Raw genomic sequence first — 13,598 nt, forward strand, 5'->3', positions numbered from 1 at the left:
AATACATTACAAAGTAATCTTTCACACAACAAAAAACAATGTCCTCTCTCTGGTCAGTTATTGTATTGCAGAGGATACACACATGCACACACAAACACACATTTGACTACAGAGACTTGAGGGCATCTATGATGTGAAAAGTTTCGCGGATGAACTTGATTGAATTTCCTTACGGCAATATCTCTTTCAAATGCACAGAGTGATTTGAGCTGGAATGTAGCATATGTTCAGTATCCTAAAATTCAATGTCACATTTGGCTATGATTAATTTGGCACAAGCTGTTCCTCTGTGTATGCCAGTGCCGCAGTCACCGTTTGCACTCTGGACCTTGCATGCCTGCCCTGCATGCGTGCAATGTGTTTCTCTGTGTGGTATGACACAAACATTACAGGAATATAAATTGTACTTACCATTTGCTAGTGATTATGATGATACATATACAAACATTGATTCTACTTTGAATAAATGCATTCTAAATATTACTTTTTATGTTTCACTTACCTTCAACTGAATGCTTTTCCTGCATTTGGATCAGCCAGCCTCCCTTGACACCCACCCATGAGACTGTTCGACCCTCATGTATACTTATGCCCATGCTCCCACATGGTAACTGCTCGGGCAGCATGCTTGTAAAAGGCAGTGATAGACAGAATGAGGTGAGTTGCATGGGGACTTGACTGCAATGAATCAAATGTTAAAAGGCTATACACTCTCAAATCACAACAGTAGGTACACCAGCGCAAGAGCTGTGCTCCACTGCATGATACAGAGACGTGTTTCTCATAGTTTGCCCCTTTGATGTAGCTAAATAAAGTAACTAAATTGTACAAGAAACAGTTTTCAGTGAGAGCGGTACTACTACACTTTTGTGATAAACATACTGCTAATTAGCTAAATGAATATCATTCCGACTGTGTTAAACCAAAACATGACATTACAGAACCTCTGCTAAGCAGTTAAGTTTTGATTGCTGCATTTTCAACTTTATTTGACCTAATATAGTGCTTGAAATTAGTGTTGTGCCGCTTATTTGAAGGTATTTCTCTCTTTTCAAAAGCCAAGATGATTTGTCTTATTTCAAGAAATCTTAGTGTAATTATCTTACTGCACTGGCAGATAATTTCACTTGTTTTTAGTCTGAATCCTCTCAAAACAAGTATTTATTCCTTCAATTTTCCTTCATTTTTGCAGTGCTAGCTCAGGGAAACTGACGGCGTTGACCCGACAGTTAAGACAAACATTTAACGAACTGCGGGTAACATAAGCACAGTTAAACAATAATGATTAATGTCCTTACTATGGTAAAAAAAAGTTCAGTACAGTATTGGATGCCTCAATGCTGGGATGTGAAGAGCTTCGACCTCAACAAACAACAGCGACGTATTTTAAATGTTTTTTTTTTGTTTTGTTTTTAACAAGAAGTGTTGACAGTCCGTTCAAAGTGATGAGGAGTTTTGCCCCGTGTGTCCTCCAAAAACATGGACATATTCAACGTAGGACAAGAGGCTGTTATGATGGCTAACGGACTCGCCATGCTGTGGCGACGCATTGATTTTGTTTGGCTCCTTTACAAAGCAAATTGAACTGTCCAATACTGCACTGCATCATACAGGAGAGTGAGCCTGCCTGTTAATTTGAGGATATTGAATGACATGAAGGATGAGCATAGTATGATATAAAAATCTTTGATTGCCACTTAATTTTTGCAAAAAAATAAATGAATTAATAAATTGAATGAATATGCCATCTGGACGGCGAGAACTCAGGGACGGACGGTTAGGTGATGCCCAGCTCTGGTAGTTGGTACCCACTTTGTAACACATATTGCTGACAACTAGGAGTTAAACCGACTAATCGACGCATTAACTATACTAATCCACAATGATGGTTTGTGCTTGAATTGTCAATCACCTGTTTTGGTATGAACAACATTAACACCTTGCTGACAACAACAGGTGGTGTGTCCGTGCAGCACACTAGCAGCGATGGTTCAAGCGTATGAAAATATTTGACTGAAAATGACACCGATAGCAGAGTCACGTGTAAAATAGGAAAGTTTATCCACAAATATAATAAAAGCACAAGTGCACATGCCCATGTTAGAAGCTACTCGCTAATGCTAGCTGATGAATAGCTTAAGTCTTTAGCATTAATGAGCGAACAAACATCCTCAAGTAACATAGAAAAGATGTTGAAATGAGGACGAGCGGTGGTCGATCGACAACTTCTTTATTTTGTGAAAGTGAACGGTAATGTCACCCAACAATTAATTAATTAATTAAAAACTAGTGTTTCGCTCATTTTTTCAGACAGCCAGATACACACATTCTCATCTTCCTCCGTCTGGCCCCACGCTGACTCATTCATCCAAAATAAATCGCAGTGAGAAATATTCACTGCCTCAGACTGTTGTGACTTACAAAGCAATACGAACAACTGATGTAGCATTGGCTCCTTTTGTGATTTTTTTTTTCCACTGTAGCGAGTAGTGACTCTTCAGCTACTGTATGTTACGTGAATTAGCATTAGAGCTATATAATTTCCAACTGTCTGCAAGGCCATGCAGTTTCCTGAATATGATTGGATGAGCAAATATCTGAATGGGATTACATGAGCGAGTCTGAGGGTGGTTTCTGTGCAACCAGGGAGCAAGTAAGTGTTAGTGAGTCAGTGAGCTTGTATTTTGGAAGCAGAAAGCGATCAGTCATGTGGCCTTGGAGTCACGTAAAGCAAGTTGACAACTGAAAATATAGCAATTGAAATGTGAATAACATTATCAGTTAGTCGATGTCGACTCGACGATCATCGCATTTGTGTTGACAACAAAAATTTGTTCAGCCTGTCCTGATTTTGGAATGAGGCAAATTTGAGACAAAGTTGAGGATGCTTCGCTTGGTGCTGACCTTCCCTCTACAGTACTGAGAGCTATTCAGGTTATATTTGAAATATATATATATAGATAAAGAGTTTGTGTGCATGTGCTCCATAAGACGCACATGGACATTGACAAGCTGATGGATGGTCCTGCTGCAATCTCTACATCGCCCCAACTTCTCACAAGAGCACCTCTGGAATGATCAAATGCTGCTGTCATTATAGAAAAAATCAAAACAGCTACGCTTAGCAGCCCAACTGAGCAGCGGCTGGCAAAGAACCACTCCAAATGCCTGGAGTACAAAATCACAAAGCACAAAACATCACAAAGCACACATCGAACGCTGGCATGGGTGGGTTCCAAAATACACAAGCCCAATGGATCAGCATCCTTGAAACTAATGCAAGTATTGTGTTCAAACACACTTTAAAGTAGAAGTCAACCCAAAAATATTTTTCAAGAATATGTTCTATGCAGGCCCACTAGTTGAAACAAGGCATTCTGCTAAATATTGCGTTTGTGGAATATGAGTTAATCCACCCGTTTTTAGCCATCTATAGGGGCGGCCATTTGTCACTTCTGTCGACTGAAAATTTCATCACAGTTGCTCAGGGCTTAAGTAATGACCAATCACAGCTCACTTGTTTTCTGATGCTGAGCCATGATTGGTCGTTATCTGAGCCCTGAGCATCTGTGATGTCATTTTCAGTTGACAGAAGTGACAAAATGGCCGCCCTCTGATATGGCTAAAATGGATGGATTTTGCTCTTTAACTCATATTCCACAAACGCAATAGTCACCACAATGTCTTGTTTTAACTACTGTGCCTGCATGGAACATATTCTTGAAAAAAATATGTTTGGGTTGACTCCCGCTTTAAAGTTAGGTCTTACCAGCAAAAAGGTCCTAATGTAAAAATGAGATCATGCTGTTGACTCCTTATTCGGTCCCTTATCAGTCTTCCTTCCCCTCACCATGACTCATTTTCTCTCTGTTTGTATTTTGTGCCTCAGATTCTCATCGCCAACATCATCTTATCTCTGTCAACAATGGCTGTATCACACCAGAACCCGCCATAGCTTAGGGACTACAGACCACTGACTGTGCCAGTTGTGCTTCAGTTGTACATAGTTGGAGTGGACGAACTGGAAGTTCTTCACTTTTCTGATCCAATACTGTCCCTGCAAAATTCTCACTCACTTTCTTGATTGAAATTGTGTGCGTGTGGTGCGTGCATGTGCTTAAATTAGATGTTAGGTGGTCACATTCCCAAACTACAGTCTTAACACTCTCCTAATGTAAGAGTCCCTGTGAAGAGACATGTTTGCAACCCTGCAAAACCAACACTCAAAACCACCTCAAGGGGCGCCTGTCGGGAGGGGGGGAGTTCTTTCCAGCTATTTTTATCAGTTTAAATGTGAACACACAGACACACACACACACACACACACACAACATTATGCCTTTCTTAAGAGCTTGCCTAAAATGAGCGTCATTATCCGGTTACGCAAGTAGCACAGTCCCCACATCTAGATGAATAGCTTTGAGTCAGTTACGTGGCACCCGTACAGGGGTAACAGATAACAATTGAAAAAGTATTGGTCTTTTTTACAAATATCCATCACACGCTAGTTTTAGACTTTACTCATGAGGGAAGATCAGTGCGAAGTGGGAAATCCGGACGTCTAGGGCAGGGAGAGTAAAGACAGAAAATACACGTTCTGGAGAACGGAGAAGGTAAAGTCAGAATTGATTGAGGTCATATTCAAAGAATCAACAAGGTAACGTGAAATGGAGGTGCAATCGCAAGAAATCCAGATTTTACGAGGAGGGACAGATGCATAGGTAAGTGGCAGTATGTAAAGCAGAATAGGTTTGGGATTTTTGATTTCTTTTAACAGACCTTTTAATGATGGTGTAGCCAGCATTTGGAAGTCGTAATACAGCTGTCAGAATAGAAAAGGGCAAGCTATGCATTAGCACTATCACAAGTTACATAGTGTGACTTTGTAAAATTTGTTTGTATTTTTTTTTTCCTTTAATCTTTATCACAAAACGTTTTAAGATTTATGAGACCTTTTGCACCAGTGGAGGAAGCCTGGTGGCCCTTGTTCCTCATGCCAGGCTAATAATTTGTCGCTGCTCATTGAGCAGGGTGCGCGCCTGCAGGGCTCTGCTGTGTTTGGTGTCCCAGAGTGGATGGATGGAAAATGGAGGACAAAAGAATGTAGATAAATACAGGTGGAGAGAGATGATTCTTTGCTTTATTGCTGCAGGCAGCTGTTGCTCTATAACACCAACAAGCAGGCCTCTTTACTTGCACTTCATCTTCCAGATTAGTCTGGCACTTGAGCTCTTTAAGATAGGAAATCGCGGCGTGTCAAGAAAGATAAGTGGAACACATGAATGAGATTTAAGTCCAAAGGGAAGTGTTCCTTTCTCAAGAAGATACAAAGTAGATACAATGAAGCTCGGCCATCACCAAAGCTGTCCTCATCTTCATCCAATATTCGATTCTCATTTCCCTTTGTGTGAGTGTTTTCTGCATTTCCTCGAGACGCCTAAAAACCCAGAGTCGAGAGAAAAACGTTGTTTTGTTTTCATGCTGCTGGAACCAGACCAGGAACAATTCCCACACAACAGACGTTATTTACCGAGCAAAGGCATATTTACTTTTAAAGCCTCAATACTGAGTAAAGACTCCCAGTGGGCAATATAAAGACACCTCTGTTTTGTGTGAACAATACTTAGTGAATATTTGAGTATATCAATCGATGGGTAATGGTTTGTTTATCTCACTAATTTGTCCACATACAGCATACATCTGGTTTCCCGTCGGTCTTTTTCATGTAAAAATAACAAAATATTTGCAGCAAATGTTTTTAATCTGGTGAACTTAATTTTTTCATGCTTATGACTAGCACACCAACCAACGCTAATTACAGCCTTTTAGAATCACAGCTCCTTGTCGCGATTTCACAAATTGGAGATTGGTCTGATTTGCCGAGATAAGGTCACAAACAGATGGATCCATTATTTTCCTCAAGTATGCCTCAATTATGTTTTCAGTCTGCTGCCTTGTGTTATTGTTCTTTTAATTTTTAATTTTTGAGATATGAAAAAATACTAACTCGTTTCACTGGTAAACAAGGAATGTATAACTCTAAGGCCATAAATAAACTGTTGTTAAATGCTTGTTAATTGCTTATAAATCAGGGGTCGGCAAACTTTTACACTCAAAGAGCCATTTCGAGATGTTTTCCACGGAAAAGAAAACACTGAGAGCCGCAAACACATTTTGACATGTAAAGTGAAGATGAAGAAGCGCAGAGTTGAAGGGCTCTTTCAAATGAATTAAATAGCTGAACTTAACTATCCATCTAGCAAACAAAAATGCCTGAATTTAAAAATACAGTGGAAAAAGAGCACTAGCTCACAGAACAATGAAAATAAATATTTGCAAAATAACTGCCTGAATATTTATTTTACCTAGTTCATGGGACTTCTACTCCTGAACCTTTGCGCACATGTCAAGGCTGGGAAGTCATTTTCATCTTTACGCAGGGCTGTAAACTGCCGCCTTTTTAAGAAAAATCCATGTTTTGTGTGTGTAAGCGTTCACATTACATTATAAATGTGACCTCGAAGAAGAAGAGACGGTCAAAGTCACTCAAGACGTGTTTACCGAAGTAAATGTGGCGCAGCCTGCCGGGGCATTTCTACAGTGGAGCGATTCGGGCAGAGGTAGAAATACAGTATTTGGGGGAAATGATGAGGTGAGGCTTTTTCGATCTCACTTCATTGAAACGTCACTAAAGATGACTGTAAGTCATAACCGCACGTAAAAAATGAGCCGATCGAGTCGTGGCTGAATTACTACTATCACCATAAATGTCAACTTTATGCTTCATGTTTCAAGTGGATTAAATTCAAGAGCATTTTGGGCTCCTGACGTCAATGTCGGATATATGCGACCTGGAGGTTCACGCTGCGGTCGCATTGCAAAGAAAATCAGATAGGTATCCAATATAGGACCACATATGAAAGTGGCCAAAAACGTTGACTGACTAAGAATCGGACACTTCTCATTTATTTTCCCAAGCCACGCAGAGCCGCAACATAAGGATGAAAGAGCCGCATGCGGCTCCGGAGCCGCGGGTTGCCGACGCCTGTTATAAATCATACTGAAATAACGTGTAATGAATGACAATGTGATGTAAAGGGGAAAATCCACTTAGCCAGGAATGGGCAGTTGTAATGATCACAAGGGCCACCGTGATATTTTCCCTCAATAATATTATCTATTTACAGTGTTATCTGTAAATAAGAAGCACAACCAATTTTAATTCCTCTTTGTCTAAACTTACAGGAAGTGCCGTTTTTTTTTGTTTTTAGTTTCTAATCAATATATTTATCAAATGACATGAGAAAAAGAAAAAATGCTGATTATTAAATGTATTAAAGTGTAGAGAGCGCTACTGACATGTTTGCTAGTCATTTGACTGTATAACAAGTTTAGCTCCGACCAACCAATAAGAGGAGTGTAAAATGTCGTCGTCCCAACAGGGCCAGCTTGCCCCGGATTTTTAAATTCGATTGGCTAAAGAAACGGTCCCCCTGCTAACATAGTTTAAGTTACATCAGCCATCACAACTGACTCGGACAGCCGTGGGCAGATTAGATTGACATTGCTCAAGATTACAGTAACTGGACAGCCGAAAACTCAGTCTGTATTCTCTTGAATAGAAAAAGAACTAGGGCTGAACAATTAAATGCATTTGCGATAGGATCACGCAAATGCACAATCACATCATGTAAAAGCTCCTGGTAGCTGCTGATGTGTGTTGCAAAAAAGTCAACAATGGAGCACTTATAATGGAATCGATATGTTTTAAAAAAAAAAAAAAAGCAAACTATGAAGAACACATGTAGATACATATTACAGCGCTTATAGCATAACACAGAAGCAGAGCGTTTGTTGAGTCTATGATAGCATGAGACCAAGATGAATTGCACACGGCTCTAACTGTGCAGTGCCACTGGGACAAACAACTACAGGTATGTGCTGTGCCAATACATACTTATTATTTAGAGTAGACAATTACAATTATAATCCATCCATTCTCTGGATCTCTTATCCGTGCCACAGCTTATCCCATCTGTCTTTGGGTGGGAGGCAGCTCTGACCTGGTCACCAGGGTATAAATATGAACAATGATTTATATTTGTTTAAGAACATATTATATATCATATTATGATATAAGAATAGCTATTTAATTAAAAAAAAATAAAAAAGCTTCAAAAAGCTTCATTGTGTCATTGGTCTACTCCCTCCCACAAACAATTTCTTCCAATATAAGTGAACTCAACTGACCTGGGATGGTGAGAGACCAGAGGCTACAAGCTTGACTATAATATCACTAATAATCATTAGAGCCAAGAAACCACAGCTCGAAAGGGGTGGGGGGTGGGGTTGGGGCATAATTTACAGTACTTTATGTTCCTGTCATTGTTGTGTTTATTCCTGACCACACAGTAGTCTGAAGCCTCTAAGTCAAAGAAATGAGCAGAGTTGTGAATAGTGAACATCATTGTTACTGTAAACAGCTCAAAAGAGGAAAAAATTGTCGTATACAATATAAAATAGACCAGTTTTGTCAAGCCAATATTTGCCCACCATTCCACTAAATGTAATTTTCTCGAAATAATAGTGAGTTTTCTTTGTGTGTGTGTGTTTTTTTTTTTTTTAATTAAATATGCCTAACTGGTGTAGAAGGTAGGGCTTTAGAAACTAGAGAACTGTGATGTATTTCAAATACTGTATACAGCATGGAAGTAAACATCTGGACAGGGCTGACTGACTGTATGAGAGGCAAGACAGGCAGACCGAAGAGAAAGAGAGAGCAGCAGCAACTGAGTTTATATTTGTGCCTTTTATGTGGACCCCCCTCTGCATTTCTTTCCCTTTGAGCCTGCATGTATACTATCTTTGGACAAAGGGCACCATTACAACAACAGAAGACCACTTCAGTAGTTTTTGTTTATTATTTAGTAGACATGCAGCAGTTTTGATGATGATGCATTCCCAACGAATTAGACATTCACTTATTTTACTGCACCGGACCCCTGCTTTGTGAGTGACCGGCGACCAGTTCAGAGTGTTGTCCACCCTTTTTCCTGTCAAGTCCACTGGGATGGCTTCAGCTCCCTGCGACCCCGTACAGGATAAGAGGTTTAAAAAAAGGATGATGACTACAGTTTTTACACATTGCACTCAGCACAGTATAGCATGGATTTAAAAAAAGTAGTGAACATATTAAATTAAATTACCATGCATGTTTACTTAGTTGTACCAAGATATTATGTTAAATTGTGGCTACTGGCCATAACGCCCAATGGAGGAAAAAAAAGTAAGAAAAGTGAAAAGTCGGTCTTTTTTTTGCAGCTCTGAACGTTCCACTCTTCTGGTGTGTGTGTCTGTGGAAATGTATGTGAGATTATATGCTATTAATGGTGTATGAGAGGGCCTAGCTCTCGGTTTCCATGCTAGTTCATCTTAAAGATTGCGTTCTTTCAAACCAAAGCCAACCAATCATGCCTTTACGTCAACTGCTTTGTGCACTAGGGCGCAGTCATGCTGGATCAGAAAAGGAACTTGCTCCAATTACAGCAGCGGTGCTCAAGTCCGGTCCCCAAGAGCCCCTATCCAGCCTGTTTTCCATCCCTCCCTGCCTGCAGCACACCTGATTCAAATGATCCGCTCATCAACAAGCTTTGCACAAGCCTGATAACGATTGTGATCATTAGAATCCGGTGTGTTGAATCCAGGGAGAGATATAAACAGGCTGGATAGAGGATCTTGAGGACCAGACTTGAGCAGTATTTAGTATCTACAGTATTTTCACAAAGTTGGAAGCATTGAACTATCCAAAATGTCTTTAAAACTAAGGGATGCAAACCCTGACTGTGTGAACTAGCCCTGTTCACATATATCCAGTAAATAACACCTTTGTGTAGAATGGTGTAGGTGCTGAGAAATTACTGAAATAAACATTCAATGCTGTAAAAAAAAAAGTAATCACTTATTTTTTACACATTGTTCTCACCGAATTGCAATACAAATCTAAAGTATGTAAGCCAGTGAAAAGTAATTGTCCTTCAACCTAATAACTGGTTGTGACCAAGCATTTCAATAACTGATGATGAATTTTTGGCATCGCTGTCAAGGAATTTTGCCAACTTCATCTCAATTGGGTTTAAACCTTCATTTTGTTTTCTGAGCCATTCGGGTGGATTTGCTGGTATGTTTTTAGGTCATTGCCGTGCTACATAACCAAAGAGTGCTTGATCTTGGAGGTACAAACTGGTTGCCGACAGGATTTTCTGGTAGGGAGCAGAATTCGTTGTTTCATTGATCACAGCAAGTGGTGCAGGTCCTAAAAGGTAGCAAAGCAGCTCCAGAACATCAGACAGTCTTCAACATATTTGACTGGAGGCATTATGTTGTTGTTATTGTTGTTTTAATATACTGTGTCTTGTGTTGAAATTAGCTTTCTTTCTGGTCAGCAGCGGTTTTCGCTTTGGAATTCTCCCATGGATGATATTTTTGCCAGTGTCCTTAAAGGGACACTTGGATGAGCATGTAAAAATGACATCAGTACTAAAGTGCCCCCCCAAAATACTCTGTAGTGATTTAAAGGGACACTAAGGTGAGCTTATCATTGGCACATATATAATAGGTTTGCATGTAAAAATGACATCAGTACTAAAGTGACCCCCCACCCAACCCCCTCCAAAAGACTGTAGTGATTTAAGTGCTATTTTTGTGATTAGATTTACGACAAATTGCCCCGCCCCTTTCTGGGGCGTGGCTTATGTTATGTTTTCAGTCTCAGCGGTCAACGTCTCGGGAGGGAGGCAAGGTGCTCACTTTGTCAGTTATGTTGTCTAAAGCGGCAAACGATCGCCACCAAAATGCAAATGCACATTTCTGCTCTTGTCCACTTCAACCTGTGAAAGTATAAACGTGTTCTGCACAATAGTTTGGATTTATTGACATAAAACGTGATCTCATCATGATCACCTCAACAAAACCAAAAATACCGTGGCGATCGCTTCTCAACTTACACAGGCTGAAGCGGACACGAGCATGAATGCGCACATGAACCCCGACTGGTTATATTTCGGACATTTAGCGACACTAAACTCGTGTCAACTGTCAGGAGGGAGACGGCGGCTTGCGGCAGCAGCAGGCAGATAGGAGCATTACGCCTCCCTCTTCCCTACCCGGCTAAAGGTAGGATAATAGGACGGCTAATAGCAATAACTAGCTTCAGGTCCTAAAACAAAAGGTGTTAGCACAACAACATTAGCTCCCTACTCTGCGTCCAACCTGCGTCGATCTTCATGTCGGCTGACCTGTTTTCTGAATCTGAGCCGTGATTGGTCGTTCTGAACAGTCGTGATGTCATTTTCAGTCGACAGAGGACAAAACGGCCGCCCCAGAGATGGCTAAAAACGAGTGCATTTTGCTGCTTAACTTATATTCCACAAATGCAAAATTAATCAGAATGGCGTGTTTCAACTAGTGGGCCTGTTTAGAACATACTCTTGAAAAAAATATGTTTGGGTTGACTTCCGCTTGAAGTGATTTCACAATTCAACAAATATCAGGCCTGGCTGTGACGGTGTGACCAATGAAATTTAACTCAGCTTTCCGGAAATTGTGGATTTAACAAGGGCAGCAATTATATGTTTTTTTTAAATATACATAGGGTCAGATAGGTTATGATGAGTTTTTTCCCTTAATAAATACAATTTTCACTTACAAACTGCATTTTGTATTTACTTGGATGGTCTTAGTGTGATATTAAAATTAGCTTGATGATCCAAAATGTATGTAATAATGTAAATGTGAAAAATATCAGAAATCAGGAAGGGGGCAAATACTTTTACACAGCACTGTATGTCACTATGTTTAACAAACAAGTAAATATGCCAGCAATTGCTTATTTTTGTTGTTAACTCTCCTTGCACTTCATGCATGAGGAGAATGCTTATTTCCTTGCAAGGCTCCATTTGGTGTGAACGTTGCCTTTGGTTGCCCCTGACTCACACACACATGCATGCATTCACAAAGGTTCAGGTCATTTCCAGCTGAGCAGTGAAGTATGTTTTGTGTTCAGTGCAGGCGGCGTCATTTTCAATGTATAAACAATCTTTTCCTTGCCCTAAAGGCCTTATCAGCAACTGGCCTTCCTCAGGATGACTGCCAGGTCTGGCCAAGACAGACACACAAAACACATTCCCGGTGGAAAATCCTGGTCAAAGTTTAATTCTTTGTTTTTCAATTCTAAAACCGTCTTAGTGATGGATACTTGTAAAAATTGCCAAGCATCCTTATGAGTATTTATGTGCACCTGAAATAGCAAGATTTCATGAAACTCTCAAGATAGTGGTTTAACTGTGTTATCAAGAGCCTTATACAATTTACAACCATTCTTTGAAATGAATTGTATTTCATTTACCGGTACTCGGTGGTTTGTGAAATGTTGATCTATTGCTCTGCCAAAAAGCAAATTTACTGTACAGTATACCACAAATTATTGCTGCTGTGAAACACACGTCTACCAATACAAATTCAGAACAGGATAGTCGGTGATGCTTGCACGTACCAAAACTCCACAAAAAGTTTCTAGATGCAGAAAACATTTCTGAAAGCGTACATATATGATGAGCCTACAAGAAGTGCTGAAAAATTATAATAACAGTAAAGAATGAAGAGAGCACAACATTTTATTCACATCTAGCTTATGTCCCTGCATCTTTTTATACAACTGCAAGTAATTTGCAGTTGTGGTATTTTGACCAAATGGTAATAATAATAATAATAACAATAATAATGATTAATTTGATCCTCTGAGTTCCGTAGTATCCTTTTGTGTGTGTATAAACTGATACTTTTATGTAGTGCAATATTTGGAGACTTTAATTCTTATAAATCGCTGATTTCATGTATGATATAGTGAGTAGATGTTTTTTTTTTATTTATTTTTATTTTTTTTACTCAAAAGTTCAGATTGCACAATTAGATACGGTAATAGCCACTATTACACTTGAGTATCCTCTCACAATTTACAGAATCAGAACTGTGGTTCTCTGTGCTGCAAAACAATTGAGTATTCATGATTCTCTGTCTCGCTCTGAAACAATGGTGTTTGTGAACTTTTAGATTTGCCAGTCGAAACACATTTTGTTTGTTCACACTTGCACCCACTCAGAGTCGGGCATGCAAATACTTAGGTCTATTTTCCGAACTTAAGCTGCAAACTGGCAACAGTCAGTGTTTTAAAACTAACAACACGTCACACATCACAGTCAGCAAACATTTAAAATCCACGGAACTTAATTTAATGCCCACAGTGACCGATCACCATTCAGCCCTTTTCACACTGCACTTAGCACACACAGTGTGTTGTCCACCAACCCTCTCAAGCCTCCCTTCCTGTAGAGGCTTGCAACACACAAAGTGGGCGCACGTAGCATCGGCTTGAAAAAGCTTTAATTCGGACGGCAGAGCACTGTTACTCAGCCCACTAATTAAGAAAGATAGTGGCAGAATGATTTCAGAGTGATGACAGCATCACATATTGTTTTGTTTAACAGTCAAAGGACCCCCATGTGCATTTAAATCAGCCCTCTGTTTTACTTTTTATCGATACC

The 13,598-nt window shown here is 39.8% G+C and overlaps 1 protein-coding gene across 4 annotated transcripts in view; it reads left to right on the forward strand.

Annotated features, from left to right (window-relative positions):
- The window catches only part of kank4 (KN motif and ankyrin repeat domains 4), a 90,757-nt gene that overhangs the window by 42,213 nt on the left and 34,946 nt on the right, over window positions 1-13,598 (forward strand). The window contains exon 1 of one of the 4 annotated variants that reach the window (XM_086047743.1): window positions 4,562-4,721. The exons of the other annotated variants lie outside the window; for them this stretch is intronic. The gene's annotated coding sequence lies outside the window, so the exon portion shown is untranslated. Of the gene's footprint in view, window positions 1-4,561; window positions 4,722-13,598 lie in introns of those variants that run through there. 4 annotated transcript variants of the gene reach the window in all.

This window comes from Filicampus tigris, chromosome 12 (genome assembly GCF_054856515.1).
Source record: "Filicampus tigris isolate MCC_2025a chromosome 12, RoL_Ftig_1.0, whole genome shotgun sequence".
NCBI classification, from domain to species: Eukaryota; Metazoa; Chordata; class Actinopteri; order Syngnathiformes; family Syngnathidae; genus Filicampus; species Filicampus tigris.